A 7587-nucleotide genomic window follows, 5' to 3' on the forward strand; every position below is an offset into this window, starting at 1 on the left:
GAGCAAAGCATTTCCTTTTAGATTCCCTCGTTTTATTGCACTAGCTACCTCTTACACTTTGCATGAGGCAAATAGTCTATCCATTTTTTCATGAGGCAACGAGGAGATATTCGTCCCCTATAATCAATATCCGTGAAGTAATCTCGGAACTCTAGAAATCATGAAGAATTTGTTCTATTTACGCGGGCTGGCTGGCCTTGGTCCTCGGAAGAAAATTCCGGAAGAAAGCAAAGCACTAGTAGTAGAGGACAGTCGGTAGAAGGTTCCGTTTTGGCTTTTGCTCCCATCACCCTCATTTCTTTAAATGATTATTAAACATACGTACGATGCCCATTATTGCTTATTGTAGTTTACAAAAAATGTCTGCTTGCCAACAAACAAACAAATTTGGGAAAACTTCCAAAACTATGACTTCATCCTGTCCTAGCATCTCCGTGGCGTGCGTTCTCCCGCTAAGTCTAAGGGCATGTTCATATCGCGGGAGCCCAGCGAGCTGGCTTTTCACGGGAGCCCAGCTAGCGTTCCACAGCGACTTGGTGGCTATAGCGAGAGAAAACACTTTGTGCGGGAGTGTAGTGAGAGAAAACGAACCGGTACGCTATCTGGAGCTCACTTGGCGGTGGCATATCAGGTAATATTGACCAACTTCTTCTCTTCCGATTTTTGGGAGCTAGGCTCGTCCAGCTTCTAATTTTTGCACTACAAGGATGCACTGCTCCACGAAGCCAGCTTCTCGGAGCTGCGTCGTTCGGGCCTGCTCCTAAGCGGAGGGGATGAAGCTCGGAGCTGGAGACGTTCAGAACGGGGCCTAAGTACTAGCTAACTAACCCCCACATGCCAAGCCCCAGCTAGCTAGCCGAATTGGCGAATTCAATTCAATTTCAATACTCGCTTAAAGTCCAAACCACATTGGGCACACCAAGGTTTAAAGAGGATTATGCTAAAGACACAACTCAACAAGCCCTAAATTGAAAAAGAAAAGGGGGACGGCGGGTGACCGAGACCAAGTGCCCAACAGGCCCCGTCATTGCCATCGTCACTGCCTACGAACAAACTAATCCGGCTCTGGGGTGGTGGAGGAAGCACAGGAGCCAACCGGAAGGCCAACGCACGAAGATCTGTGATGGAGATGTCGATGGCGTCCGGGTCCTGCTAGTGGCTAAGCGACTGCTAAAGCTATAAGTAGCCACACATTTTGAAAACCGCGCCAGCCGTGAAAAGGCGTATGCTGAATCACAAGTTTATTGCGGACCATCCAGAGCGTCTAGATAAAGACCCTTATCCCAGCCACCTAAAGTGATGGATACGCATCGTGGACGCCTGGAGTTTGACGAATAGGTAGGGAAAATTGGTGTTGCACCACTGTCCGTCTTCACCTGCTTGTAGCCCGACAAAAATGGCTGCTCACTAGAAACAAATTTGGGAGAAGTTCCAAAAGTGTTACTTCATCCTGTCCTAGCATCTCCGTGGCGCGAGTTCTCCCGCTAAGTCTAAGTAGCTAACTAACCCCCGCATGCCCAGCCCCAGCTAGCTAGCCGAATTGGCGAATTCAATTCAATTTCAGTACTCGCTTAAAGTTCAAACCACATTGGGCACACTAAGGTTTAAAGAGGATTCTGCTAAAGACACAACTCAACAAGCCCTAAAGAGAAAAGGAAAGGGAGGAGGGCGGGTGACCGAGACCAAGTGCCCAACAGGCACCATCACTGTCGTTGTCACCCCCTATGAACAAACTAATACGGCTCCGGGGGTGATGGGGGAAGCGCAGGAGCCAACCAGAAGGCCAACGCATGAAGACCTGCGATGGAGATGTCGATGTCGATGGTGTCCGGGTCCTGCGAGTGGCTAAGCAACCGCTAAAGCTATAAGTAGCCACACATTTTGAAAACCACATCAGCCGTGAAAAGGCGTACGCTGAATCACAAGTTTATTGCGGACCGTCAAGAGCATCTAGATAAAGACCCTTATCCCAACCACCTAAAGTGACGGATACGCATCGCGGACGCCTGGAGTTTGACGAATAGGTCGGGGAAATTGGTGTTGCGCCACTGTCTGTCTTCACCTGCTTGTAGCCCGACAAAAATGTCTGTTCACTAGAAACAAATTTGGGAGAAGTTCCAAAAGTGTTACTTCATCCTGTCCTAGCATCTCCGTGGCGCGAGTTCTCCCGCTAAGTCTAAGTAGCTAACTAACCCCCGCATGCCCAGCCCCAGCTAGCTAGCTAGCCGAATTCAATTCAATTTCAGTAGTACTCGCTTTGACGAGGACGGCGCCCCCTTTACGTACCCACCAATCAATCATTTAAGATTCGATTGGTAGGACGAGTTTTTTTGAGAGAAATTCGTAGGACAAGTTGGGACAACACATACCATGATTAATAAGCAATATATATATATATATATATAGGGGAGTGCTTCGGTACAACCCCCCCTAAAACGTATAGTGGGTAGTATGGTAATTTCACATTAGGTATAGGAATACCCACACGACGCCGCGCGTCGCGCGCGACGTCATACGCCCGTCCGCGTATGCCGCACCCGTCGCTGTACGTACGCCCGCCCGCGTACCCGCACCCATCACCGTACGCCCTCACGTCTCGACGTTGGCGTCGATAGTTGTTGGAGGAAAAAAAAGACATGGTAGCCGCCGACGCCCACCGTCGAAACCCTGAACCCTAACGCATCCACGCCGTCTCCATGTTGGCCCCCATCTCCACGAAGTCGCCGTCGCCCGAGTCACGGCCCAAACAGGCCGCCGCGCGTGCCCCGGAGCCTTTACCGCTGCCGGCGCGCGTGCCCGCCGCCGCATTCCATTGGCGTCGCCCAGATGGCCTCCCACCCGCGATCTACGTCGCCGCCTCCCTCCGTGCACTACGCCTGCTACGACCAGCCATCGTCCTCACGCCGTCGACACCTGCCTCCGCCGGCCAGCAACATCACGCCGTCATCACGTTCGTCATCGGAGGAAATGGATCTGGCTGAAATCCTCGCCGCCAGGCAAGAGGTTGGTTTGAGACATTGTTGTGCTTGATAAGATAGTTGTTTTAGGGATGATGTTACACGGCGTTTGATTCATCGTACAATTTTTTTAACTATATATAGTTAGAGGAGGAGGGAGATTATGATGGCGATGATTACGACGAGGACAACGAAACCTCGTCACGGAATATGGATGAACCTGGTGAGGAGAACTACATGAGTTTGGATGAATCTTATAGTGGCAATGTAAGTGTGATCAATGTTGATAAAACAATAAATATGAGGGGGTACATATGATAGACCGCACGGAAAATTTAATATTTTTTTGCATGATGCAGCGACATGGCAATGATGATGATGATATGGATATAGATGATTCATTTGCTGAAAGTGCACTCCGGGTATGTTATTAATAAAATCAGAGAAGAAATGACATAATAACCATATGACCGCTTACATGTTTTTTTTGCAATGCGCGCAGATAGACGAGGACGGGGACTTTGTGAGGAATATTGTGGATGATGAAAGTGACAAATTGCACGTTGATGCATCTCATGATGACAACTCCAGCAAAGTAAGTCTTGAAACTTAAATCACTACAGTACATATTAAAATTATAACTGACTGACATAAATGGTTTAATGCATTAATTTACAGGGAGATGTAGATGGTACAAGCGGGAATGATGAGCATGTTGGTGATGATCTGTTTAATTTTGACATCGGATTTGATGAATATCAGCAGGAATCATTGGACATGCATTGGAAGGTCATGAGGAAGACGTTCAAGTCACTAGGAGAGGCTTACCATTTCTATAATCAGTATGCTTACGAGCGTGGTTTCAGCGTAAGAAAGGACTCACTGAAATATTCGAAAGGTCCTGAGGCAACTAAGCGCTTGAGAAAGTATGTGTGTGCGAGAGCTGGGAGACGACAGGCAAAACTTTGTACAATGGAAGGCAGGACCCGCAGGCTGAGAGGGGAGACTCGTTGCTTCTGCGATGCGCATATAACTTTGAAACATGATAAAGAGCGTGATGTTTGGTATGTCAGCAGTTTCAATGATGATCACAGTCACGTTCTAGCTAGACCGGATGAAGTCACGTTTCTTCGGTCTCACAATCAGATAAAAGAATATCAAAAGGCTGAGATCTTAACCATGGCAGCTGCTGGAATCAGGAAACATATGATTTAGGATCAACTCGTCAGTAGGTACGGGTCATATGCAAATGCTAGTTTTGGGAGGAAGAAGCTTTATAACATGTGTTATAGAGAAAAAATGAAGTTGCTTGCACAAGGTGATGCACACACTGCCATTGGGATCATGATGACCAGAAAAGAGAGAGATCCAGGTTTCTTCTTTGAGCAGACCGTCGATGATGAAGGAAGGCTGAAAAACATATTCTGGTGTGATTCTCAATCACGTCGAGACTATGTTGACTACGGTGATGTGACAGTCTTCGACAGCACATACATGATGAATAGGTATGGCATGCCATTTATACCTTTTGTCGGTCTGAACAACCACCGTTGCACCACGGTATTCGGTTGTGCTCTTGTGTTTGACGAGACGGAAGATACATATGTCTGGCTGCTTCAGACGTTTTTGAGGGCTCACTGTCAGAAGAGGCCCAGGTCAGTAATTACTGATGGAGATGCAGCTATGATTAAGGCCATAAGAAAGGTACTTTCGGAGGTTTGACATTGTCTTTGCTCGTGGCATATTGAGAAGAACATGTAGAAACACCTTCATCATAAGTCCCTAAAGGAGTTCACATCTCTACTTTATTATGCCACTTCAAAAAAGGTATTTGAGGAGAGATGGGCAGCGTTTACCGCCAAATGGCACTCGGAGAAAACAAAGACATGGTTACGTAGGATGTACAAGAAGAAAAGGCTTTGGGCTGCATCATATCTATCAGGTGGGTTTTTCTTAGGTATGTGAAGTAACCAGCAAAGTGAGAGTCTGAATTCATGCCTTCACTTGCAACTAGACTCCGGTATGACTATTGTTGATATGATTGTGCACTATGAGAACTGCATAGTTCATCTCCGTGAGAATGAGGTGCATGACGATTACACAAACTCACAGACAGTTCCAGTACCAGTATTGGATGAGTGTAAGGATATCGAGAAATCAGCTACCTGTGAGTTCACTGCGGCAAACTTTCGTATCTTGCAGGAAGATATGAAGAAGGCATGGGAGCTAGAGGTCCTTGAGAGACTGAGAGGAGAAGACACTCACAGATTCATAATGACATGGAAGGAAAATAGAGATATCAGATTCACTGTGGAGTACACCCCAGGTAACTGAGAAGAAACTGTGAAGTGCAGTTGCAGAAGCATGTATCGCAAAGGACTTCCTTGCAAACATATTCTTCACGTTCTGATTCAGCTACGCTTACATGAGATACCTAAGTGTTTAGTACTGCGGAGGTTGAGCCAAGTTGCAAGGGGTGGACTTCCTGTGAAGCAAACTAGCGATCTGTTTGCGTGGGGGATGGGCAGGTGCAGGGGACAAAGCTAGGTATAGCGAGTTGACTATCTTATCTGCTGAAGCAACTCATAAAGCATGCCATAAACCATTTTTATTCGACAAGTTGAAGGCGGCTCTGAGGGACATAATAGATAATGATTACACTGAGGAGGATGAGCCTGGTGCGGAGGTACAGTTTGTGAACGACGATGCATTCGAGCCTAATCAAGATCATGGTCTTGTTCGTGATCCCGCAAAAGTTAACACCAAAGGCGCACCAAAATAGAATGTTAAAGGCCGCGGTAAGGATGGTCCTGGTGTCACTAAAAATGGGCGACCAAAAGCTTTTGATGAGAAAAGCAAACGTCAATGTGGACAGTGCGATGTTGCGGGTCATTATAAGTCCACGTGCCCTCAAAATCCTAAGTATGATTTTCTTATGTTATTGTATATCTTATTGTTCAAACCGAATTTATTTGTTCATTGTGAATTAACACATATCTTATTGTTATGTAGGAACTTTGCTTAACTTGTGGAGTATGGAAGATTGGTTCACCCTTTGATTGAAGACAGTTGCCCTCAAAATCCTAAGTATGATTTTCTTATGTTATTGTATATCTTATTGTTCAAACCGAATTTATTTGTTCATTGTGAATTAACACATATCTTATTGTTATGTAGGAACTTTGCTTAACTTGTGGAGTATGGAAGATTGGTTCACCCTTTGATTGAAGACAGTTTTATTATGGATGGCTATGGAAGATCGTTCCACCCTTTCATTGAAGACAGTTTTTTAATGTTCTATACATTTGATCTTTAATAATTGTTATAATATGTTATATGAACTTATTTTACTTCATTGATGTCAGACTATTTTGTTTTGATGACAGACTATGTAATGCAAGAAGGAGTTTTACTTTGTTTATTTTGATGTGTTAATTTTTACTGTTAATTTTGTGCAAGTCGCTGTTGTTTATTTTGACGTGCTCATTTTTGCATAGTACTGCCGTCACTGTTTACTGTATATTTTCTGCATTGTACGGTCGCCGTCGCTTAGAACGCCGTAATTTTAAAAAAGACACGAAAAGTGCGCCGGCGGCACTGTCCCACAGTGGTAGCGTCGGCCGGCGGCACTGTCCCACAGGGAAAAGTCGGACGACGGCAGCAGTACGAGGCAATCAAAGGAGTTCGATAGCCTATGTGTCGCCAGGTATATAAGCCGGTCGTCGCGCGCTCCATCGGCCGAGGTGGGACTAAACATTCCAAGTCGCCCCGCGTGGAACTTGGGCCGTCGTCGCGCCGAGTGCTACTTGGGGCGTCATCGCGCCGCGGGCGGAAACAATGATATTGGGCCAGCCCACGCAGTCACGCGCGTCGCTACAGACACGGCGGCTGCGATAGCTAAGTTTTAGTCCCACCTCGCCCGACGGAGCGCGTGACGACCAGCTTATATACCCGGCGGCGCACTTGTAGTCGACCGTCTTTGATTAGTTATGCTACCCGTCGTTCGACGCTGCCCTGTTGAACAGTGCCGTGGGTCCTGTCTGACATCAGACTGGCCGGCGCACTTGTCAGCAATTTTTTTGTAGAAAAGGAAATTAAGAACGTCGGTGTTATAATAAGCGATGCTGACAGTGCTTTAAAGTGCATAATAAATACATGTACATTTTTTTTAACATTCAGCAGTACAGGAAAACAATTTGACGACTGCACAACTATAAATACGAAGATTTCAAATGTAAAGACAACGACATGAAGACAACATAATAATCCAAATGTCATTCTCGACTTAAATATTCAAAATAGTAGTGTCTTCTTCATCACAAGACATGAAAGTCAAAATAAATGTAAACATTATTTGAGCCTACAGAATTTTCTTGTACAAAATTTTTGCCACATTTATTTCTTCTTTGCAAGCCGGGTAACTTGGTCCTTCACATCATTGAGCGTATTTCTCTCCGAAAAAATAAGCTGCGCAATCATTAAGTCCCTCGATTTATCAATTGACCCTTGTTGGAACTTCATATTAGTACAATTCAAATAGTATTACATAATGAATTTAATTGAATATAAGCATTTGAAATAAAAACCAGACCTGAGAAAAATGGCTTGTCCATTTTTCTCCGTTCCAATA

At 45.4% G+C, this 7587-nt stretch overlaps 1 pseudogene; it reads left to right on the forward strand.

Annotated features, from left to right (window-relative positions):
• Positions 1–2826: 2826 nt before the first annotated feature.
• Positions 2827–7042, forward strand: LOC119300524 (annotated as a pseudogene).
• Positions 7043–7587: the final 545 nt, after the last annotated feature.

Source organism: Triticum dicoccoides, chromosome 5A, assembly GCF_002162155.2.
Source record: "Triticum dicoccoides isolate Atlit2015 ecotype Zavitan chromosome 5A, WEW_v2.0, whole genome shotgun sequence".
In the NCBI taxonomy this organism is placed as follows: Eukaryota; Viridiplantae; Streptophyta; class Magnoliopsida; order Poales; family Poaceae; genus Triticum; species Triticum dicoccoides.